The following is a 25,908-nucleotide window of genomic DNA, read 5'->3' on the forward strand; positions in this document are numbered from 1 at the left end:
TATATTTTTAATCCTGTTAAAAAAGTCACTCACTCAACAAATATTCTTTGAATGGTGACTGTGTTTCATGGGAAGGTTACCAGAGGCACAGGCTTAAAGTCAACACTGCTTTCAAATCTATACTCTGACATCTACTCACCCGTGATTTTTGCAAATCGTGTGTACTTTCTGATCCTTTTCTGTAAAACGAAGATATAATATCTACCTCATAGTCTAATGTAAGAATCATGCTTATAAAAGTTCTATAATATGCAATCAATTAATGGAAACTTAAAGATTAAAAAGTTTCATTTTCCATATCATCAAAAAAATGGAAAGATAAATAACTGTGTGATAGGGCATTTACTAATTTCCTAGCTATAATTTCAGCCATTGTGATAGGTTCTGCCTACAGAAATAATTTTAGCTGGAATTTAAATATCTTTATTAAATCTTTACATTTCTGTAGGAAACATAAATTCTGACTTATCATTTAAAGATGGCCTATCCAGTGTCCATGGATTTAGTTTCTCTGCTTCTCTGACTTAAAAAGAAATGGTATACTGAAAGTTATTTATTTGTTTCACATAATTCTACTTGAATTGCTTGAGATATCTGCTTTCTAGCTTCTCATTTAAAAAATCCCTCAAATAATCTTGAAATACACAGTAACTTTTATTTTGATTTTTCCATTCAGCTTCGAGTTTAATTCTTTGAGATTCAGTGATTTAAGCTTTTAGTAAATTACAATTATGATTCCATTACATCACCAACTCCAGAATTATAGCACTGAGAGAAAAAAATATATAAACTCACAAGTTTAAATTTTCTACAACTAATTATTGAAAAAAAAGCATTTTAATACTAAATTAGATTAAGGCAGAGAGCATACAACTGATAAAAACTCCAAAAGGTAGCAAAATCCCTGACACTCATTGATAAGCCCATTGTCTTTGATAGCACTGTGATAATGTTTCTATTACACAAGAAGCTTTGCACAAGTTAGAAAAAATACTTAAGAGACGTTATCAAATGTCTTTTTTTAACCTACCTCAAAATAGCAACTAAAAAAGCACATCAGAAACATAATAGCCTCAGTTAAAGAGTTGTTTTTGTCTGAAAATGGAAGAAAATCTAACATATTTACCATCTCCCCACAGTTTGCATGTCTCTATCAGTTAGAAAGGACAAAAGTATACAGTGAAATATGATTTCCCTCAGTAGCTTGAGGCAGCCAGCAAAAGAATTTTGACCTTACAGTGTCTCCTTCAAAGGACGCTGTGCGAGCAAGTGTTTTCTTCTCAAAAAGCAAAACCAGTCACTGTTCAAAACCAACATGGCTAGGCTGAAGATCTCAGCAACATCTGTGAATTTCTCTGCAAACTCATCAGCAGGAACAGGTGGTAATTTACCAACCAAATAAGCGAGGTAAATGACTCTACAGAGAACTCCCTTGTACAGCACAGACTACGGGGGTTGAGGAAATCGGATTGCATTCTAAAGACCCACTACATAACATTGTGCCGGTAGTTAACAACACGGAACTGTGCACTTAGAAATTTGTTATGAGGATAGATCTCATATTAAATGACCTCCTAAAATATGCTGGAGTGATGTCTCTCATCTTTTTTTCTGTTTAAAATTAGGTGTATTATTTACATTGCTTTATTAATTTTACTATTTTTGTCAATTATGTTAAGGAATAATTTGCCTACAATATAATTCACACATTGCAATTGTACAAGTCAATGATTTTTTCCAAACATGTATCATGTAACCGCTACCCCACTCAAGACACAGAAATCCGGTGGCAGTGGGCAGGGGGGCGGAGGGCGGGGGAAGACAGGGAGGTGTTGGTCAAAGGATTCAAAATTTCACACAGAGGGGAGGACTCCTTCAAGGGATCCATCGTACAGCGTTGTGTGAAATGGGATCCATTGTACAGGGATCCATTGTACAGCATTGTGACTCTAGTTAATCACAATGTATTGTTATTACTTGAAATTGCTAAGAGAGTAGATTTCAAGTATTCTCACCGCAAATCAACCATAAATATGTGAGGTAATGCATACATTAGTTAGCTTGATCCATGCCACAAGGTGCACAAATGTCCTAATATGTTGTATACCATAAATATATATAATTATATTAAAATTAAAAGTTCATTAATTTAAGTAAATAAATAACTTTTTCAAAAAGATACAAAATATTTTTCATCTTGCCAGAAAGGTGTCTCATGTCCCTGTATAGTCAGCCTCTGTCCCCCACCCTCTGACCCTGGAATCCACGAATCTAATTTTGACCACCACAGACAGGTCCTGCCTGCTCTAGTATTTGAGGCAATGGAATCACAGGGTCTGTGCTCTTATTCTGTGACCAGCTCCTCTCACCCAGCATCGTGTGGAAGGGGTTCTTCCTCAGCCATTCATTTACACGAGGTGTCTGCAGCGGCAGCACCAAAGTCCCAAAGCAGGATTTATCCATATGGCATGAGTGCCATCTGTGTCACTTCTTAAAATGTTTCTTCTCTGACCAAGGGAGGGAGGCAGCCACAGTGCTGCTCAGGACACTGAAGGGACCCTTCCTCCCACCTTGCTGGAGCCTCCCAGTAGGAGCCCAGGCCAGCCAGCAACTTCATGTTCTGCCTTGTGAAACTTGAAGAAGCCAATTGAGTGAGCCTGGACTTCTGACCTACAGAACTGTGCATCAATACGTTTTGGTTTTAAGCTACTTAGTTTGTAGTGGTTTGTTACAGCACCTGTAGAAAACCAATGCGGCACCCTATCTGGAAAATAGAGACTCCTCAACTTGGACTCCACACTGCTAGAATCATGACCAATGAATAAAGAAAGATGCCCACCGTGTTATGACTTATATTCATGGAGGCAATTTGATTCCAACTGTCGGAAAGAGGATATTCCACTTGAGGTAAAGAATTTGCTCTTTGTTTTTATTTGTAAATGAATTAAATACTTCTTAAGATGTGAAAGGACTAATTAAATCCATAGAGACCCAATTCTTCTGCATAAGTGAATGATTTCATATATCTGTGCATGTATTGTGATTAGTTACATTTAATTCATGCAATTCATTTAACAAACGTTGTTTGAATGCCTACTATGTGCCAAGTACTCTCCAGTTGTTGGGATACAATAATAAGTGATATAGGAGGAAAATCCCTGCTTGCATAGAGTTTCTATTCCAGAAAGGTGAAGCCAACTGGGAAGAGGGATGGGGAGGGAGACAGAGAAGAAGAGCATAGGGTCTAGAGTGTATACGTGGACAGGGGTTACAGAGGGACTGAAATTTAAAACAGAGTGATCAGGGAACTCATCCTAGAGAAACTGATGTTCAGGCCAAACCTGAAGGAGGCCTTGTGCCCTGGGCTCCAGCCTGCCAGCATGCTAAGAAGCAAACAGGGGCTAATGCAGCCAGAGTTGGGTGGGGAAGATGAATCAGAGATGGATCTGGGGCATGGGGGCTGGGCAGGTCCTGTTGGGAAAAGGAAGCCCTGGGGCCTGGGGCAGAGTGGCAGGTATGACTCTGCTGTTAGGGAATCTTTCTTTCTGGCTGCTTGTGCTGAGGGCAGGCTGCAGTGGAACAAGTACTGGAGGAGTCCTCCCTCCCATCAGGAGTCCTCCCCAGTGCCATCCTGTATTGATACAAATGCATGTTTCACCATGCACATCTGTGCTTGTGTATAAATACATACAATAAGATCTTGCTGTCTGGCAGATAAGAGTTTGATACAGAACAGCTCACTCCAGCTTTCCTGTTCTATGTATGCTGCAGTTCTTCCCTCTAAAACTGAACTTGCACGTGAAAATGACTTGCGTCTGTTTTTATTGATACACTGATGTGCTCTACTCACATTCTTATTTGATTGTCATCAGTAAAGCAATTAGAAGGAAAAAAATCTAAACTACTATGTGTGTATTACTCTGTTAACACGTTTTTCTCTTGCAGGTTGAACAGCTGGTTTCTTGAACCAATATATAACATTCATTGGAGTGATTTCCCACCCGCTCCTGCTAGGTACCCTGGCCACCTGGAAAGAGGACTTCCAAAGTTCAAACAGCAGTCTGTTGTGAAACTAGAATTTACTTAAAACTTACTCCATATCTCTAATGGTTGTAGATGTTTACAATGGAGAAAATTCAAAGGCGTTTTTCTTTTGTGTTTTGCATTTCTTTCTGATTAACCAATTAACTCAGATGTGAGCTCATGTCGTAAACTTAGTTGGCGCTCTCCAAATATTTATTGAATAATTAATTAATTTTAAGTATCAGGTAAATTCAATTGATTACAGCAAACTACAGAACCAGTGGCTGAAAATAACTGTGAAGTAAATGCTACAGAGGAAGAGCTATTTGAACAAGCTACTTTGCTTCAAGATGAAAAGGGATTCTTGGAGCTACTTGCGTATGAGAAGGACTGCCTGAAATGATATTTTCTTTAGGCTTCCCAGAATTTGAATGAGAAGAGAGGGGCCGCTTGAAGACACGGTAGAAGATTGAAAATATCCCTGGTACTAAAGCCTTCGCAGTTCCTCAACCACAACTGCTCTGATTGCCAACAACAGATGCCATTGGGCCCCATTCTCATCAGCTTTTGAAAATTGCCACAATTAACAGTGTTCTTCTCAAGAGAACACTCTTCTGACATGGGTTTTCATGTTTAAAGTAAAAAAGGAACACCCCACAAACATTCTTTCTGAACTACACCTTTTCTATTTTCTAGTGGAAATTGTAACCACAGGTTGCCATGTTTTCCTTCCTGTGTTTGAAAACCACATGTGTTTTAGTGAAAACATTAAGGTGAGTAATGAAATGGAAGATTTCAAAGTGCCAGCCACCTGTCACTAGAAATGGAAATATCTCACTTAATCCTTCTTCTAAGGCAATATTAGAGTGAGTTGAAGATGTAATTTTTAGTCAATCCATCTCAGCTCAATAAAAATCACGTATCCTGATCTGGAGTAAAAATATTATACAAATATTTGTCAGAGTTAGGTTCTTTTGCACTTTATGGATTTGTTAAATGGAAAGAAATGTTATCTCGTCCATTGCTTTGTTATACAGCAGAGGAAACTGAGGCCCAGAGAGATGATGGGACTCCCCAAGTCCTCATGGCTTGTCAGTGGTGGAGCCCAGACATGTCATGATCATGAATCTGGAGTTCTAGGACTCTGAAGTCCACCATCGGCCACCACAGCACACTGCCCTGTTCCCCTGCTCACAGAGCAGGTAACAGCAGAAAAGGGGCGGGGAGGGACAATATTGAGTGCTTCTTAGGAACTTCCACGTTTTATTTCAACTCATTCTCACCTGTGAGGTAGATAAATACAGCAGAGGTGTGTTACACAAACTAACCAGCACTTACTATGTGAGCATGTTCTTCAAGTATCAATGGAAGACGTTTGTTACGAGGATTTGTTGCCATTACAGGTGAGGAAGAAGGTGATGATGTTTCTTTAAGGCTGAGAGTGAGAAGCCAAACAAGTTAACATCTATGCTTTTCCAAAAGCATAGCTTGACATTTTCCTCTATTTCTCTGACTTTCTCAGCAACACCAGAAATATCCTTAGGACCATAAGATAATTGCCAGTCGACTCGCTGGAGGGGAAGGTAACTCAGCAGCCACAGGTGTCTGCCAGTGAAAAGCTGAAGGTGCAGCTGGATGAGGAGAGGAGTCAGGAGCCTGATGTCCATTCCCACCTGGCCACGTGCGGCTTCCTCTGCCTGCCTCACTCTGTCACCCTGTGCCCCGCTCTGCTCTGGGCATAGCTGGCTACTGAGGGATGAGACCCTCGGGACGCTTTCTCCTTGAATATCTCCCATCCCAGCACTCGATCCTGGATTTAGCAGCTTTACAAACTCAGTTTTGTCTGGGTAATCAGTACATGATGCAAAAGCATGCAAGAGACTCATGTGTCATCCGTCACGGAGGGTCTGCCTCAGATCACCGATATTGTTCAATCACTTGGGGGGCTAAACCACAGATCAGAATGGTTCTCCGTGAGCAAAGACAAATGTGGCAAGACAATAATTAAGAGGATATTTATCTGAAGCTATCAGAGGTGAATCCTCCAGCAGTTTAGGAATATTTTCAACTCTTTAAGGAAAGAAGTACAATTAAGTACAATGGAACAATTCAGAAAACAAGATGACAAATTTTTATCGTCCAACTCTCTTTTATTTATTTTTCCATAAGTTTTTGGGGTACAGGTGGTATTTGGTTACAGGAGTAAGTTCTTTAGTGGTGATTTGTGAGATTTTGGTGCACCCATCACCCAAGCAGTATACATTGCACCGTATTTCTAGTCTTTTATCCCTCGCCCCCCTCCCACCTTCCCCCTAAGTCCCCAAAGTCCATAGTATCATCCTTAGGCCTTTGCATCCTCACAGCTTAGCTCCCACATATCAGTGAGAACATACGATGTTTGGTTTTCCATTCCTGAATTACTTCACTTAGAATAACAGTCTCCAGTCTCATCCAGGTCACTGCAAATGCTGTTAATTCATTCCTTTTTATGGCTGAGTAGTCTTCCAACATGTAAATGTACCACAGTTTCTTTATCCACCAACCCTCCTTTTAAATATTCTTTGTCAAGCCCCAAGACTTTTAGCCTTAACATCTTATCTTTTATTAACTCAAATTAAAATCTCCCAGATGATTATGTTCCCTGTACTTACACTTTATGTCAGTGACGTGATGACACTTTCATCTCACAGATGAGACGCGCCACCTCTGAGGGACAGAGTGAGGAAATCCTCACCACTCCTGCTTGTTCTTGGTGCATTCTTGCTATTGGATTCCATTTAGAAATTGGCATGGTCTGTCTTTTGCCCAGGTTGAGATAAATTCTACTTTTTAAGTGTTTAAGGCATTTAACCACTAACTACAATGTAAAATTCACACTTTACTGAACTTTTTCCTTTACAGATAATTTTTAAAGCATTATTATTTGCTCTACGCAAGACATGGTGCCAGGAAACCAGAGGAGATACCAGAAGAGCTCTAAAACAAACTCAAGGCTGGGGGGACAGAGATGGGGGTGGAGAGGGAGGAAACAGGAGAGAGGAAGAGAGAAAGATGACTGTGAAATCAAGAGGTCAGAGGAAGCCTCACAGAGAAGCAGGGGGCTGGAATCGTAGCAGTGAGGATGGGAAAGGACTGGAGACACCATTTTAAGTAACATTTCACTCATCAAATAAGAAAAAAGGATTCAGAAAGTATGCATGGCTTATTTAAGGTCACACTGTCACCAAGCCTAACTTGTTACCTTACAGAATAGCAGAGAGAGAGGGAGAGAGAAAGAACACACTGGTCCCCTGCCCTCCACTCACTAAGCTCCTGACAAATTCTCAGTCACCTGGGAAACCAACCCTGTTTCTGGCTACATAGAAAGGGCTATGTTATATTAATATATTATATTAAATATAATAATATCATACTTGATTTTCAAATAATCTTTTTACCGGAGTTGACACATGCAGAAAAGAATGCAAGTCACAAATGCACAGCTAGATGAACTTTTACAAAGTGGACCTACCTATTACCTACCTGCTACATCAAGTCATAAAAATAGCGCCATAAGCCATCCTGGTGCTCCCCCCCTGACACTCCACCACCCGCCTCCCCAGATGCAGTAGCTACTCTCGTGACTTTCCATTACATGAATTAATTTTACCTGTTTTTGGATTTAATGTAAATAAAATCATACAGTGTGTCTTTTTTTTTGGACCTGGCTTCTTTTACTTGACATTTTGCTTTCAGCATGTGTTCAAGCTGTGGCGTGTTTCCACTGATGAAAATACCACAGTTTACCACAGTTTTAGCGTGCAGTCTCCAGTTGGTGGATGCTTGCGTTTTTTCTACTCTGGGTTGATTATGAACTGGGCTGCAGTGAACATGGTGTAGATGTCTTTTAGTGCCTATGTCTACATTTTTGTAGGGTATGTACCCACGACATGCCTGGGTCACTGGTTTTGCCTATGCTCAGCTTTAGTAGGTACTGCTAAACCGTTTTCCAAAGTTGTATGAATTTACATAAGAATTCCACTTTCTCCACTCCCTCCTCATGATGTACATAATGGACTCACTATGTCCAGGGAGTTACAAAGTAGAGCATTGAACTTTTTGAATTTTCTTTCCTAGCTAAGAAGTAGAAGAAAGAATTTAAGTTGAGAACTGTGGGAGAAGTTCTTCATTCTATCCAAACGCAATCACAAGAAAAAGAGAATGTGTGAGTCTGCAAAAGGTAAGTAAATGTAGAGGTTTGGGGAGACAGACACAGGTATAAGGGTTTTGTTTTTTAAAAATCTTTTTAGGGCTTTGACTTTATGGAGTGTACAAAGACTATAACCTCAAGAACTCAGGTTTAAAGAATTTCAGTTCTTCTATTGTTCGGTTTCTTTAGCTCAGGTTTTTACTACGTTCCTAGGAAAGGTGGAAGCTTGGGAGTAAAGCTATGGTAGCTAAAATGTGCTGCACTAAGCTGAGTTTTATCGAGAAGCCTTTTAAGTTCTTAAATGTTTATGTCTTTTCTATTTCCCTTGCAGAGCAAGGGACAGGACAGAAAGGTTCTGGGGAACAACCATCATGTCTTTTGCTCAAGAGAAACTTTCTCAGTGCGATTAAAATCCAGTCCACATTTCTGCAGCCCTCCCAAATTGATGTAACTCCTCCATTTACATACCTAATCTGGCAGTTCCGTATCAGTTGCTTGAGACTTGACCTTTTCCTCTTGTTAAAAGCCCATGATCCCAGATATTAAACAAGGAATTTGTGGTTTTCTTTCACTGTGCAGTGGAAATGCTTTTAAAAGTTGCTTTGGAAGAAAGAAAATTTGAAGTCATTCTTTGGCGTTATAAGGGCAGATTTAAACAGTATCATTACTCATTCTTTGAGTTTTTTTAATATGTGTAGGAACAATATTTGTCCTTCAGTAAAAAGCAAAGTAGCCTGTCCTATTCAGAGCAACCAGAACATTCCAATCAGCCATCTAAAAATCACATCTGCAATTTTCTAAAAAATTAGAACATCAGCAAATCAAGTCAAAACCAAACAAACAATTGTAAAAATGATGTTGTGGCCTAAACTATAAACTGTATGGTATAGAAAATGTGGGCTTCAGTCTCAAGATATGTGACCTCAGCCACAAGGAGGATAAAATGCCAAAGTACTGACAGGTATCTTTATATTTTGAGATTAGCAATGACTTCAAATTTCTTTTATAGACAGTTTTATATTTTTCAAAATATTTATGGTGAATATTTATCACTTCATAATCAGGCAACCAGTAAAAGTTATTTTTAAAATAAAATAATTCAAAAAAGTATAGATAAATGAATATTTAAAAATACCAAAATGTTATCTGTCTGTGGGTGGTGACATTCTGACTAATCTTTTTTCTTTTCTCTAATTTCTAGTTGTGTGTGTGTGTGTGTGTGTGTGTGTTTGTGTATACATAATCTTTATCATAAGAAAAATAACAAACATTTCTCGAAATCTATATGTGGAATACGACCCTTTCTTTTAGCCTTTGCAGTTGGTGGTCCGAATTCTCTAGACAGAGCTCAGCGTGGCTCCTAACGAAGCCTGCCTGGGTTCTCATCCTGGCTCTGCCTCTCACTTGCTTTGTGGTCTTGTGTAAGTTATTTACTTTCTCTGAGCCTCAAGTCGTCATCTGTAATGTGTGCACAGTCCCCATATCATAGGATTGCCGTAGGGTTAAATAAGATCATATATGGAAAATACTGTGATGCAAATGCTCTATAACGGGTAGTTGTTAATTCAAATTGCACCATTCTCTTCTTGAGGCTTATAGGGATCAAAGCACGTTAGAGGGTATGGCTAATCAATCTTACCTATAAAAATGCTGGGAGGTGATATGAATATACCCTCCTTTTAGTAATTTTAAAATCACCACTTTGAGAAGAGTTTGTGAAATAATGCATGACATTTGTAATCTGCGTAGAAAAACAAACACATTTTCTGTTTTCAAATACCACGTATCTTTGATCTTCACACATCTTATCTCCATCAAGTTCTCATAAGAGATATGAAAAGATTAGTTCATTTTTTAAATTATTTTTAATATTATACAAATATTAGAAATAGAATTGTAAGCCAATAGAAATACAAATGTGAGCTATTAAGACTATTTCTTAAGTATAAGAGATTTTTCTTCAGTCATCATCGTGCATTTTATTTAAGTACCAGGCAATCCAGGTGCGGTTTTGTTTGTTTTAATGAGTAAACTGGAGATAGAACATCTGCCTTCTGGGTGATCTGCTGGACTCCACGTGCATGACTTTCCCTCTCTTACGTGCTGCCTCTACCTAGTGATAGGCAGACAAAAAGGAAGGAAAGAAGAGAAAGGAAAGGAAATGTCAGCTTGGCTCCACTCACAGCAGATGAGCCAATCCAAGGTGAAAGAAATAACCCGTCTCCAGGTTTGCGGTTGCGTCCCAAATAAACATTTTGAGGGTGAGATGCTTGCGTTGAGGGATAAACTGCGACCAAGAAACAAAGCACGTCTAAGTGACTCACACAACAGGCACACATAGTCAGCCACATTAGGCCACTGTGCTAAGCCACCAAGAAAAAAAAAAATCTTTACATTTTTGTTCCACAGAAGTTTTTCTTTAAGAGTGAATGGTCGAAGTGATGATGTAGCCAAAAAAGCTGGACACAACACAGAGAGTAATGATTTTCAGTGTTTTCCTGGTACCACCAGTATAGCCTTTTATGCGGGTGTTTGCAATTTTTTTATGCCAGTGAATATAGGAAATTAGCAATGAATACCACTAGAAGCAAATTGTAGTACATCCCCCATCACTGACAATTAGTACTTTAATTTGATAGTATCAGAATTTTATAGCTGGAAGAAACCTGATAGAATATCCTGTGTAGCCCGGCATACTTTCTGTAAAATGAGAAATCTCTTCCCAATTTGTGTGTGTGTGTGTGTGTGTGTGTGTCTGGATGGCAGAATAAAGCCAGGCTATGGACAAAGGAGAAGGGAATGATGAGGGTCAGGTGTGGCATTTGCCTTTTCAAAAAAGAGACTGAGTTACTGACTCTAAAGTAAGGTGCCTTTCAAATCTAAACAGATAAAGTGACTTACTCAAAAGTAAGTTCCCTTTCAAATCTCAAGCAATTGCACTACGTCAAACGATGAAATTGCAACCATCAAATTTATCAATATGACAGTTTTCATCTTGATTTCTTCCTCCTGGATTTACAGATGAATTCTCAGATTGATTAATCCTTCCTGGGGAGGACTTGCCATTAAAACGTGTGGTCTTTTGGGTTTTCAGGTTGCTGTTGTTTTACCCTGCTGGAAGATAATCACTAAAAAGCAGTCTCTGGGGATTATCTAATCAATATCTCTTTAATTTCAGACAAAATTTTATACCCACTTGGGCCATAGTTATTCTGCTAATATCTCTAGGCTTCCCAAATCCAGGAGAACTGTGTCTGGGGGATCTTTAGAAATACTTGGACTGACTAGTTTTATGTTGGTTCTACCCTTAGAATCCAGAAACACACCAGAACCATATCCTGTTAACTTCTATCTGTGTTAAGACAACATTGAAAACGTAATTATTCACTATCTGATTTAGAAACTAATGTCACAATTAGAGTCTCTGTATTGGTAATGGTAACAACAACGATGACAACAAATTGTACCCATAGAATTTCCAAAGCCATAATTAAAACCAGATGGCAAATACTGTTTTTATAACTCCCACCTTTAAAAAAATAAAATACCAAAGGAACTGTTTCTTGTTTAATTTCATTCTTGTATAGTGTAATAGTAACTGATACCCAGGAAAAAACAATCTACTCTAAATATTCTACACAGTAAGGATTAAATTCATTTTCTATGGTTTTATTATTTAGTGGACATTGTGATACATTCTAATCTACACATTGCCCATCTATCCATGTCTTTTGTCCTCAGAATATCTTATTAATCAGAACTTTCATAAACATACACAATTCTTTGACTGTTTCAAGAGTCAGACTATAATTTTAGCTCTTATCTTATTTCTGTGAATATGATGGCAGAAATCATGGATTTGAAGATCAATCGGACCGGTGTCAAGCAGTCCCCTACCACTTATTGGCTGAATGAGCTTAGGAAATCGTTTGTTTAACCTCCAAGGCTCAATTGTCTCATCTGTAAAATGAAGAGGATATTATCCAGCTCAGGGGATTCGTTGTTAGAATCAAATTAAATAATTGAAATAAAGTGTGTCACACTATGCCTCAACACAGGTAGTAAATGTACGGTAAACATTAACTAATATTCACACATTACCTCTTTTTAAATGAAGGAATAATACATACTTCCCCTCCCTTGTGTAAGATTTTTTAAAGTAACTTAACATTACAAAGCATGTCTAATACATATTTTAAATAATGGAACTTTCAAATCTATATTGTAAACAGTTTTCAGACCTTAATCTAGGGTAAGGTTTACGTTCGTCTTTCACTGGTTTTCACTGGAAGAGTTGATATCAGTCTTACTATCAACAGTAATCGAGGTTCATCACTCCCCAAGAGGAGGGCCCGGCTTTTCATTTGTTTGTTTGTTTGTTTCAGGGTTTAGGGCTCTTTTCTGGCAATAACAATTTCTGACTTCTAATTATCTTTCTCCGGCTTGAAAATCTAAAGTTGGATTGAAGAAGAGAAATGACAACATCTCCCTTTTTCTTATCCAAGCTGTGAATTTAAAATACCTATGTTTTTGTTTGTTTGTTTGTTTGTGCCTATCAACTCTGACCCATAGCTCCCAAAATAATTTTGATATTTTCTGAATAAATTGACACTAGACTTCACACATCGCTCATGTGTTCGGTTAGGGTAGGTCACTGTCCTCTAATTCCATGCTGATTCTTCTAGGGACTCTGGTGAGTCACTCGAAAAACAATTTCTGCCAAACCTTTGGGAAAGTATCAGTGGTTTGGTGGCCCAATTCTTCATCAAATAGTGCAAACTGGTTTCCTCCAAGCTGTGACTGCTGCAGAGACAGAAATGTCCTTGTTAAGTAACTCTGTCCTCAAATTTTCTATGTGTATCATATAGCCTGCTTCTCCCCGAATAGTACCTTTCTCCAAATCAAGACTCAAAATAAAATGTTTTCTTTTTAATTTCTATCCTAAATCTCATATAGAAGGAAGGATGCAAGAGGTAGTCTCCATGGAAGAGAGAGTATAATCACCAACTAGGTCCAAAACAAAAGCAAAGTGACGTCCTGGGTTCCTTTTTCCAGGTTCCGAGTTGCAGGAAAATGGGTTGTGGCAGCTCCGGGAGCAGACACATGGGAGTTCCTCCTTCCTCAGCTCTCAGGAGGGCCGCTGAATCCAAGGCAGGGGTCAGGTGCTTCCGAGATGAAGTGAACTGAATGAAGCCGCAACCGGACAGGCGGTCCTCAGCATTATTCCAGGAAACGTCAGGGTAGAACCTGAAAGAGGAAAAGAAGTACACAGCTGAAAGTTGGTGTGTGTTTAACGTAATGAGTGGAACCTCACCGCCCACGTGTCATCCCCTCCAGGAAACGCCATTTCCTCTTCCAGGAACAAAGGTGTGGAGAACTTCTGAGAGCAACCGTGTTTATAAAATGAAGAGACTGTCTGATAGAAAACAGAAACACCCTGTGACCTGGGAAAGGAGATGGCGGGTCTACAGGACGCTGGCATCAAGAATATCTAGAGGTGTCCACTACACCTAACGGATACCCAGAACAGACGTGAATTTTTTGTTTTAGATGAAATTTTAAGATGAAAAAATCCCAATTTTTTAGATATATGATGGATGTTGTTTTAAAAGATCCAGTCTTCAGGTTAACAGGTTTCCTATTGTAGGACTATACGATTATAGGACGTCTGAGTAGCCAAGAGTCCTCAAAGATCAGTTGTCCAAAAGAGAAAGAAAGAGAAGCTGAGTGCACGATGTAAGAATGGAGACTTGGCCGGGTGCAGGGGCTTATGCCTGTAATCCCAGCACTTTGGGAGGCCGAGACGAGCGGATCACCTGAGGTGAGGCGTTCGAGACCAGCCTGGCTAACATGGCGAAACGCCATCTCTACTAAAAATACAAAAATTTGCATGGTGGCACATGCCTGTAATCCCAGCTACTCAGGAGGCTGAGGCAGGAGAATCACTTGAACCCAGAAGGTGGAGGTTGCAGTGAGCCGAGATTGTGCCACTGTACTCCAGCCTGGGTGACAGAACAAGACTCCATCTCAAAAAAAAAAAAAAAAAAAAAAGGAGAATTAATTATTCAGCAGCTCTTGAGATGGTGGCTCAAGCCTGACCTGGGTTTGAATCTTGGTTCTGGTACTTTATTAATTGTGGGATCTTGAGGGAGGTGCATAACCTTTCTAAGCCTCGTTTCTCTCTTCTGTTAAAGAGAGATGATGATGATGATGATACATATCACATAAGATTATGAAGATTACATGAGTGGTGCATCTAAAGTCATCACAGGCTGGGCATGGTGGTTCACCCCTATAATCCCAGCACTTTGGGAAGCTGAGGTATGAGCATCACTTGAGCCCAGGAGTTTAAAATCAGCCTGGGCAACATAGTGAGACTCCATCTCTACAAAAAAAAAAATCTTTTTAAATATTAGCTTGGGCATGGTGGTGTGTGCCTGTAGTCCCAGCTATTTGGGAGGCTGAGGTGAGAGGATTACTTGGGTCCTGGGGGATCCAGGCTGCAGTGACCTATGATCATGCCACTGCACTCCAGCCTAGGCAACACAGCAAGACTCTGTCTCAAAAAGAAAAAAAAAAAAAGTCCTTCTCATACCTGGTGTATATACGAAACTTTTTCTGAAGCCACTAACTACTGATTAAATTAACAGGACATATGAGCTTCTTTTCAGTGCCTAATTGTCAATGAGAAACCCAGATATGGGGTGTGAGGAACTTACCATCTTTTAGGCACAGCAGCTGTTATCGGTTTGCCATTTCTTCTTTGCAGTGTAACAGGATCCACTGAAAAACAGTTGGAGAAAGAGCCAGGTGGATGGCACTCTGAGCTAGGGACGCTTCTGTTTTGTAGTTTGCAGAAAGAATCTGCTTGGGAATCACTGCTTCGGCTCTGCCTCCTTGTTTCCACACATAGACGCACTTTCCTGCCAAATTTCCATAGCAAATACCCAGTGAGCACCTACTATACGCCAGGTTCTGCTGATGTCAGAATGAGCCAGCACTTCTGAGGTACTGGCCACCCTTGAGCCTCCTGGCTAGGATCTTCCAAGAGCTACAGCCTCTGGCCTGAGGGTCAGTCCAATGCTGTTGGATATTGACAAATGTGGTGCTAATTTTAATGGAATATAGTTTTATCCTTAAAAGGTGTGTGTGTGTGTTGGCTTTATTGGGTTCATATGGATTAGGGGCATCATAATAACTCATTTCCCAGTGCACACCTGAGTGATTTAATCAAGTCATGAAACACCTTCTGGGCCTCAGTTTTCATCTGTCTTGCCATCCGCGGAGGTCCTTTTTAGCTGACATTCTATACTCCCATGACCAGAAGGCTGCTAATTCAACTCTGGGCTTTTGCTACACCTTTTTTGTTTGTTTGTTTGTTTGTTTTGTTTTGTTTTTGGGTGCAGAGTTTTGCTGTCCCTCAGACTGGGGTGCAGTGGTGCAATCTTGGCTCACTGCAACCTCCTCCTCCCAGGTTCAAATGATTCTCCAGCTTCAGCCTTCTGAGGAGCTGGGATTACAGGCAGGTGCCACAACACCCAGTTGATTATTGTATTTTTAGGAGAGAAAGGATTTTGCCATGTTGGCCAGGCTGATCTCAAACTCCTGGCCTCAAGCGATCCACCTGCCTCATCCTCCCAAAGTGCTGACAATACAGGTAATGAGTCACCGCACCTGGCCTGTTTTGTTTTAATCGTTTTTAATGTCTCTCTCAAAACAAGAAAAGAAAAAAGGACAAAAATTTACTGTTTTACTTCTCAGATTCATCTGATCTTAGTACACTACAGCAAGAAAATACTTAATCAAGTACATTTTAATAATTTGATGTCATCATTGCAAGGAAACCATTCAGTAAGTGTATTAGTAACCAGACATACAATTTTCTAGCCTGAATGAGAAATTAGTTACATGGAGTACAGAAAGGAAACCACCCCAGTTATCCTCATTGTGACCATCATTAGCATTACCCACAAGGCATAAAAAGTCCTAAAATGACAAGCACGGTGGCAACATCACCTTTGCAGCTTCAAGCACAGTGAAGTTGACAACAGTTCCCCCTTGGCAATTGTGTATAAAACGACAATGTGCAGATACAGAAAATCAAAGTCCCAGGTCAGAAGCCACCTAGAAACGATGATCCCAGGACAGAAGTGTGCCCAAACTTCCCGGGGTAGGTCATTTTAAAAGGAGCAATGTTTACAAGACCTTTCTAGCGTAAAAAAAAACAGAGAAAACAGACACAGATCTTTCCACCCAAACTGCTGGAGCGCCGTTTCGTTTTCAGTTTGGCGAGAGGGAGGCATGTGGCCTCTCGCCCCTTTTCCTGACGCTGAGAATGTGGCCGGAGCCTGGGCGCTCCTGCTCGGCCTCGCCGCCCTCCCGGGGCTGTCCTGGGCCCTCCGGCCGCCGCCTCCCGCTCCAGTTCGCAGCTGGGCAACAAGTGGCTGGTAAGGAGGTGGGGAGCGGGAGGTGGGGAGCGGGAGCCGGGGCGCGCTACCGGGGGCGCACGGCGGGGGACCGAGCGCGCGTCCCTGGCCAGGGGTGCCGGGTCCCGGGAGGCTGGGCTGGCGGAGAGGCTGGCGAGCGCCCCCTGGCCGGCAACGCCTTCGGGGCGCACCCGCAGTGCGCCGGGCCCGCCAGCCCCGCCAGCCCCGCCAGTCCCGCCAGCCCCGCCAGTCCCCGCGCAGTCCCCGAGCCACCGGGCAGCAGCGGCGCCGCGCACGCTCCAGGTAGGGCCCCGGGCCCCGGGCCCCGCGCCCCGCGCCGCAGCCGGGAGGGAGCAGGCTGGAGGGGCTGAGACCCGTGGCGGGAAGGGCCACCCGGGGCCCCTCGGAGAGCCTCCGGGAAGGGGTGAGGGCTACCGGGGGAGCAGGCGGAGTAGGAAATGGAACCAAGAGGGCGCAGGAGCGCACCGGGGGGGCATTTCCCCGCTGGGTTTCTGGGGCGCGGGTCGCATGGGATGCGGGAGGCTGGCGACCTTAGCCGGGTGGGGGCCGCCGGCCTGGGGGCGCTTCGTCCTTTCCTCTCTCTTTTCCTTCTCACCTGAACGAAAGGCGGCCTGCGGGGAGGGAGGAAGGTGGAAAGTTTTTATATTCTTGGTAAAAAACGCGTGAGGAAAGGTGTTTTCTGGAGATGGTATCCTGTCCACAGGGGAGCATACCCCGTTTTCTGGGAATGTATTGGAGCACGGACGCGGGTGCCATTGCTCAGGCTTCTAAACAAGCCAAGTTTCTTGTCAAGGGCCTGGGGGAGGGGGAGGCAGGTCTTTGAAAGATACCAAAAAAAAAAAAAAAAAAAGTCTGGGTGCTCATTCCTGTGGCCTCAAGTGAGGTTATTCTCCATCTTTGAGGGCCAGGTTAACCAAGCAAAATTTGTGCAATAAAGCATCTTGTGGTATTGGATTTTCGAGAGCCGCCGTTATCAATGGGAGAGTGACTGTTGAATGCTACAGCCGTGGGCGCTCCCCAGTGGGCATGAAGACAGGTCCACGGGCTGGCTGGATTGGGAGACTCCGGTCCTTCCTGCATGGAGAGCGCCACAGAACGGCCTCGTCCCCTGTGCTGTCCTGCCCGTCTGCGGGCTGGACGTGGTGCTAATAAAAGATGATTCAGGAGTGGCACGGGCTGAAGGGGACTAGGCTGGAGAAGGTGGAGCGAAGAGAGAGCATTCCGTGCCCTCTCCCTGCCCGTGGGGAAGTGAACCATCTGTTCCTGGTGTCCAAGTCCTTGACGTTCCAGTTGCCCTTTCAGAACACACCTCAAGCCTGTTGAATTCTTTTGAGAACCACCTACAAGATCTGAGGAGTCCGCCCACGCTTTCTGTCAACTCCGGCCTCTTTGTCCTTTTCTTTTGCCAAAGAAAATTCTAAACCATTGGGATTCGGGAGGCTCCGTGAGAGATGCAGGAAGCCTGGAGGGTCCACTCCATTGTTCTTTTCCCTTAGTTTGCTCCCTAGAAGCCACGGTCCCCACTGGGCCCTTCCTGCCCAAGGCTGCGTGACAGACAAGCCCTATTCTTAAGGTCCTGGGTCCCCCACCCCACCCCACACCCCGACCTTGTGAATCATCATCTTCATTTTTCCCCTAACTTATCTTCGGTAACGCTTGTAAAATGGCAGGCTTACTGCGGATGCTTAATCTCTTTTAAAAAAGTGCTGTGTCTAGTGGGAAGAAGGGTGACATTTACCAATATGGTTGCAAATTACTTTTGAAGTTTATGCACAGCTGTTCAAAATCCCTCTGAGATCAGTGCCATTGTTTGATGCAGGTGCCTACCACAGAAGGCTCTTGTTAGCCCCTTCCTTCTGCTGACTGAACATACATATTTTTAAAGACGTGGCGTAGGGAGAGCTTCTAAAACCTGCAAAGCCTCAGCTGCACAGCTCCTGCAAGTTAGCGATCCACTCTAAGTTTTTTTTGTTGTTTCTGCCTTCTTGTCTCTCATGAACTTTTGTTTCTGATTTCAAGAGTAACCTGCTGGGCACCGTCAGCCTCTGTTTCAGTGGCCTGCGATTTTCTTCTACACTTTAAAAATGTCAGTATCCAGGCAAGACTCTTGTCACCCACCATCCGCGTTGTCATGTTCACTTCCGCTGTTGTCTTGTGCTGTGGTGCCTCGGGGTGGCAACTGTTACTTGAGCAAACTTCTACCTCTGTTCTCCTGCAGAAATGTCCTCTCTGCGTCTGCGCTTACCACACACGGTGCAACAACTGGAACTTTGATTTGTTTTGCTGTCTCACTTCTCCTTCAGGCATTAAGGGGATGGTGTTTGATTATTGACACCTCAGCCCTTTCTATAATCTCAAAGATCCCTTTCAACAATAATACTCTCTGTCTCTTGCTAACACCAAGCATCAGAGGCCCCCTTACATAGCCGGCTTGTCATTGGTCATTTCTATAAAGTATTCTCATTCTAACATATGCTGTCTTTTCTGTGGAAAAGACTAAATTCTTCTCTGTAATGAATTAGATGTTTTAACCAAAATTCTATGTGGACTGGGTCCAGAATTTTCTTTCAAGAGTATGAGCTTGTGGTACAAGTATGTAACTTCGGGGATTCAGAAGTAGACCCACGCAGACAAATCTCCTTAGAACGTGTGATGTAATTACGGTATATTTGCCTGTCTTGAAATTAGGAATTAGAGTTAGTACTTCCTGTTTTTAATGCATTTGATGTCTTAGAGTTGCTGATTATGTTGTTGCACCTAAAAATGTTGCTAATGTGATGGTTCGTTAGCAAGGTTATATTTGATTTCAGGTGATTTCCTTTTTATGGAGTTCAGTCTTTCATTTTTATTTAATAATTTGCCTCAAATCATTTAAAATGATATATGGTTATACAATGAAAAATCTCAGCAATATAGATGTGATTCCGCCTGTGTGTGTGTATATATGTGTGTATGTGTGTGTGTACTCTTTAATTTAAAATAGGGAAATTAGTATTGTGATGGCATACGTAGCATTAAACTCATGCTTGCTGTTTCTCTTATTTTAACACTTTAAGCAGCTCATTTCTAAGTAGCTATGTGTTCAGCGTAGCTTTTTCACACCTATTCCAGTTGTTAAGGAAGAAATCATGAGAAGCTATAGAAAAACGTGATGTTAAACCAGAGAAGATGGATGAAAAGGTGTTTCCTTACAATGGTGAAAATATCTTTCATTATTTTAACATGCCAAGCATTTATACATGTCAAATTCTGATTGCTCTGTCACCTAAACACATTCTTGGGGACAAAAGGAGCATCAGAGTGTTAGAAATTAGGAAAGCTCACTCAAGCCCAGAATCCTAGATTTTTGCTCCTGGATTAAATTAGCAAATATTTGGCAGGACATCTTTCTGCAGGTTGCTGTAGGTTGATGTTAGCTTTTGAATTAAGCTAATAGTATTAATTATAATAATAATCAGCATTAACAAAACCAATGATATATGGTTTTGAGTCATTATTATTTAGAATTTATGTGCCATAGATTATACTCAGAATTTTATTTATATGTAAGAGGCATTACTACTTCATTTAACAAAAGCCTTCATATAAATTAGATATTATTGTTATTCTTCTAATTTTTCAGATGAGGAAATGAGGCTCAAGGGGTAGAGCCCTTGTCCAGGCCTTATAACTGGTAAGGGGTAGAGTCAGGTTAGCTGGACCATCCAGATTAGTCTAACCATCAAGCATTTGTTTTCAACCACAGTCCCAGGCGACCTACCAGTTAACTTTTTTATTGTGTTAAAATACGCATAACTTAAAATTTAACTTCATAACTATTTTCTAGTGTACAGTTCAGGGACATTACGTATATTCACATTGTTGTGTGACCATTGCCATCATCCATCCACAGAATTCTTCTCATCTCCTAAAACTGAAACTCTGTCCCCATGGAACACTAGTTCCTCATCCCTCTCTCCCCTCAGGCCCTGGCAGCCACCCTTCTACTTCCTGTCTCTAAGATTTTGACTGTTCTAGGGACCTCACATAAGCGGAATACCGTATCCATCCTTTTGTAACTGTCTTATTTCACTTAGCCTCAAGCTGTATCCATGTGACAGCATTGGACAGGACTTCCTTCCTTTTTAAGTCTGAATAGTATTCCATTTATGGATATACCACATTTTGCTTATCCTTGCATCTGTTGATGGTTGCTTCTAACTTTTGACTATCGTGAATAATGCTGCCATGAAGAGGAACGTGCAAATATCTGTTTGAGATCCTGCTTTCAATTCTTTGGGGTGTATATACCCAGAAGTAGAATTGTGGGGTCACAGGGTAATTCTATGTTTTATTTTTTGAGGAACTGCCATACTGTTTTCCACAGTGGCTGGACCATTTTACCTTCCCACCAATGGTAGAAAGGGTCCCCAGTATTCCATATTCTTAGCAATGCTGTCTTTTTTTTGTTTTTTGAGATGGAGTCTCGCTCTGTCGCCAGGCACGATCTCAGCTCACTGCAACCTCCGCCTCCCAGGTTCAAGCAATTCTCCTGCCTCAGCCTCCTGAGTAGGTGGGACTACAGGTGCATGCCACCACGCCCAGCTAATTTTTGTACTTTTAGTAGAGATGGGGTTTCACCATGTTGGCCAGAATGGTCTCCATCTCTTGACCTCGTGATCCACCCACCTTGGCCTCCCAAAGTGCTGGGATTACGGGCATGAGCCACTGCACCTGGCCTTTTTAAAAAATCTTTTTTTATAGTAGCCTTTCTAATAGGTGTAAGGTGCTGATGAGTTAACTTTTTACCCAATCATCGAATGTCCAATGGCAGGGATCTCGGCGGATGCTACTCCTGAGTTCATTGTTTATCTCCTATCCCAGCTTGAGCATATACACATTTTTCTAGTGAAGAATTAATGGAGGAAATACAACTTACACAGCACCTAAGGGACTAGGGAAGCCATGGAAAGGACAGTCCCTAAAACATAAACAAAATGTCTCTGTAGGTATGGTTATCTCCACCTCCGTGAGGAACCTTATGATTCAGAAATGAGTAGTTGTTGAGAATAAAGTGAACATGGCATCAGTGTTAATAATCCTGAATGTGAGGGACAGATACTTTTTAGGTTAGTGACAGATACAATTATCTTTTGTATGTTATCAGAGCAGGACAAGTTCCCAGGACAATGGAGAGAATGGAAAGGGAAACTGCTATTGATGAATTCACCAGGCCTTTGTTGCGAGCCTCCGATCACACACCGTGCTACAAAACCCACAGGGAGATGTAGTCAGGCAAATAGGAAATTATAATGAATTGTGATGAATTCATGAGATATTTGTACTATTATATATCCGTTTATAATGTCATGCAACTCTACTTTATATTTATTAGTTTCCTTTCCGTCTCTTTTTTCCTCTAGCATGAAATTCCATGTGGGCTGGCATTTTGTACCTAGATGTGTCCCCAGCCACTCTAACAGGGCCTGGCACATACCAAGTTCTGAATAAATATGTGCAGAAAGATGGTGTAAGTGTTTCACTAGGGGACGCACACGGTGTTATGTGTGCAGCTAGATTTGGGGTGTCCCAGAGCTATCAGTGATGGCTGAGCTGAGACCTGAAGGGGAAGTGGCAGTGAGCCAGACAGGGGGTTCTGGGAGGTAGGAACAGTGTTTGTAGAATGGCCCTGTAGCATTTGAGCCTGGAATCCCAGTGCAGTCGAGTCTAAGCCTTGCAGGTGAGTGGAAATGAGCAGGGTAAGCATCGCAGCTTCCATTTAAACCTCTTCTCCTCGTCCTAATTTGCCATATGACCTTAACCAGTGAAATTCTTGGAGTGAAGAAAATTGTGATCTCTGATAGCAGTGATGCTGTGAGAAAGGAGCATGTGCCGGCGTGTGGGCTGTTGCGGGTTGGAGCTGGAGGGGTCAGCTGCGCCAGATCACACAGGGCCTGTAAGCAGGTGAACCATATGCATTATCCTCCAGATGGGGACTGTTCATAGAGTGAAAGAGCATGTTATTAATCACTAAGCTTGGGTAACAGGTACAAACCCAGATTGTCCTGGGCAAACTGCCCTGTAGAGTTGCCCTACCTTTAAGTCATGTGAAGGAGTTTGATCCTTTTCTAAGAACAGGAGGAACCCTTTAAAAGGTTTCTCTACCAATGGATACAAGTGCCATTCAGGTTCTCTTCAGCATTTCAGAGAGTTTTACCTGCCCATGAACTCACAGCACTCGGCTTGCACTGGAAGCTCACCTATACCTTGACAGCTGTCTCCTCACTGGGTACTTAATTCATGAACAACTAGGAGGGAAAGAGGACAAGACAGTCAGAGGTCTGCTCTTTAACTCTTTGCATTTTTTTAATGGGGTATTGCTCTGTCGTCCAGGCTGGAGTGCAGTGGCACAATCTCAGCTCATGGCAGCCTCCACCTCTGAGGCTCAAGGGATCCTCTGGCCTCAGCCTCCTCAGTAGCTGGGACCACAGTTGCATGCCTCCATGCCCTGGCTAGTTTGTGCACTTTGTAGAGATGGGTGTTTTGTCATGCTGTCCAGGCTATTCTCTAACTCCTGGGCTCAAGTGATCTGCCCACCTTGGCCTCTCAGAGTGCTGAGATTAAAGACATGAGCCACCACACCTGGCCTAGCTCCTTTCGCCTTTAACTGGAGTGTTAGCTGATGCCAAGAACACACCTTTTGGGTTTTTCTTTTTTTAACCTTGTAACACCTAAAAGACTGGGTGCTAAGTGTTAAAAGAAAAAAATCTCAATCTGGTGATTTAAATATCTGCACAAGCAGAATCATTGTCATCCTGAAACTTTTTCCCCTGTGGGCGAGAATTCCTTATGAGTGTACAATCTATTGGAAAAATCGAAAAGTAAACAAACTACGGCAATATATTCTAACATTGACCGGTCACTAAGGGCCATTTGCTGTGCTAAGCACTATATGTAGATGATTTCTTGGGTGCTTCGAGAACATGTAGAAGGGAACCAAGTCCTGATTCAGAGGTTCAGGAAAGGCTTCCAGAGGACAAGGTATCACAGGTGGGGATGGAAGATGTATGAGAATTAGCCAAAAGGACAGGGGTTCAGAGGTGAGCCAAGTCTGTCCTGAAAGTAAACAGAAATGTTCTTCTTGTCATTTTGAGAGAAGTTCATCTCAGCTGTGTTCAGCATTTTTAAGGCATAAGCTTCAACATTTTCCATTCTGTTTTCACTGATGTGTTTTAGCTATACAAAACCAGGCCTTCTGCACAGTTTTTCAAATTCCAAGACACAGTCCACTAGTGGGCAATGACATTAATTTTGGGAGTGATAACAAGCATGAAATAGAATAAAACAGAAAATACTAGGATGCATTTCATGTAGGAAGGGTAATTATTTCATGAAACTTTGTATCATTTGGTTTGGGACACATTCAATCTGTTTCTTAGCTAAAAAAAGACATTCATGCAGCCAAAAAACATGGGGGAAAAAACCCTCAACATCACTGATCATTAGAGAAATGCAAATCAAAACCACAATCAAATACCATCTCATGCAAGTCAGAATGGCGATTATTAAAAAATCAAGAAACAACAGGTGCTGGCGAAGTTGCAGAGAAATAGGAACGCTTTTACACTGTTGATGGGAATGTAAATTAGTCCAACCATTGTGGAAGATGGTGTGGCAATTCCTCAAAGATCTAGAACCAGAAATACCTTTTGACCCAGCAATCCCATTACTGGACATATACGCAAAGGAATATAAACCATTCTATTATAAAGATATGTGCACACGTATGTTCATTACAGCACTCTTCACAATAGCAAAGACGTGGCATCAACCCAAATGCCCACCAATGATAGTCTGGATAAAGAAAATGTGCTACATACACGCTGTAGAATACTATGCAGCCATAAAAAGGAATGAGATCCTGTCCTTTACAGTGACATGGATAGAGCTGGAAGCCATTATCCTCAGCAAACTAACACAGGAACAGAAAACCAGACACCTTGTGTTCTCACTTATAAGTGGGAGCTGAATAATGAGAACACATGGACACAGGGAGGGGAACAACACACACTGAGGCCTGTCAGGAGGTGGGATTGGAGGGAGGGAGAGCATTAGGAAAAATAATACCTAGGTGATGGGTTGATAGGTGCAGCAAACCACCATGGCACACGTTTACCTATATAACAAAACTGCACGTCCTGCACACGTACCCCAGAACTTATAATAAAAATTAAAATTCAAAAAGTAAAGTACATACCTATGGCATTAAGTTTTCTATACCATTCCTTTAAGTTATAGAATCGGGTGAGCTTAGGGGCCAGAAGGAAGAGGGAGCGATGGGAAGGCAGTCGTTAGTCATGCCCTGTGCCCGGAACCCGGGAATCAGTCATTCGGAAAGCCCCATATGTTGGGTGGATCTCACAGCTTACAGAGAAGCCAGCTGAGGTGTGCAGGTTAAGAAACTTGATCAAGGGTCACACATCAGATTACTAGTGCTGACCCCTGATCTCTTGGCTTCTGATGTGGCATTCTTTCCATGCCTCCAGGGACTGTGTTCCCAAAGTTTGTTAGTTAAGTGGCTGTTTAGGGAAGGACCACACGTGGTTCCTGTTTGTTTGTTTGTTTTTGAGACAGGGTCTTGTTCTGTTGCCCAGGTTGGAGTGCTGTGACTCAATCTCGGCTCACTGCAACCTCCGCCTCCCAGGCTCGAGCAATGATTGTGGCTCAGCCTCGAGGGTAGCTAGGACTACAGGCATGCACCACCACACCTGGTTAATTTTTGTATTTTTAGTAGACAGGATTTCACCATGTTGGCCAGGCTGGACTTGAAATCCTGGCCTCAAGTGATCCGCCTGCCTTGGCCTCCCAAAGTGCTGGGATTACAGGGGTGAGCCACCCCACCCATCAGGGGAAGATATTTTCTTAGGGGGAGTATGTGATAACCATGTCCCTGGTTTGTTAGGAAGGATATAAACTTTGAAATATACCCATCAGTTTCATAAAGAACAAGACAGGTTAGGAAGAAATAGCGTTTATTATACAGACCAGAGATCTTTCAGCATGACATTGACAAATATAAACTTGGCCACCGTCCCTCTGCTAAAGCGTTTCCCTTGCTGCTGAGGAAGGACCACCTGGTGATGTGTGAGATCATGCACTTTCTTTGCCGCCTCTATGGTCACTGGGATCATCACAGCTAAATCCAACAGCCTGTTTTTCCAGCGTTTACACATAGGCTGATGAGTTCTCCTGGAAAACATGCCGCTCTGC

The 25,908-nt window shown here is 42.1% G+C and overlaps 1 protein-coding gene across 3 annotated transcripts in view; it reads left to right on the forward strand.

The window, feature by feature from the left end:
- Nucleotides 1–16,513: 16,513 nt before the first annotated feature.
- The window catches only part of LOC105494358 (protein kinase C theta), a 144,612-nt gene continuing 135,217 nt past the window's right edge, over nt 16,514–25,908 (forward strand). The window contains exon 1 of one of the 3 annotated variants that reach the window (XM_011762706.3): nt 16,514–16,659. The gene's annotated coding sequence lies outside the window, so the exon portion shown is untranslated. Of the gene's footprint in view, nt 16,660–16,834; nt 16,942–25,908 lie in introns of those variants that run through there. The other 2 variants (XM_011762704.3, XM_071070499.1) reach the window with 2 other exon arrangements.

This window comes from Macaca nemestrina, chromosome 9 (genome assembly GCF_043159975.1).
Source record: "Macaca nemestrina isolate mMacNem1 chromosome 9, mMacNem.hap1, whole genome shotgun sequence".
In the NCBI taxonomy this organism is placed as follows: Eukaryota; Metazoa; Chordata; class Mammalia; order Primates; family Cercopithecidae; genus Macaca; species Macaca nemestrina.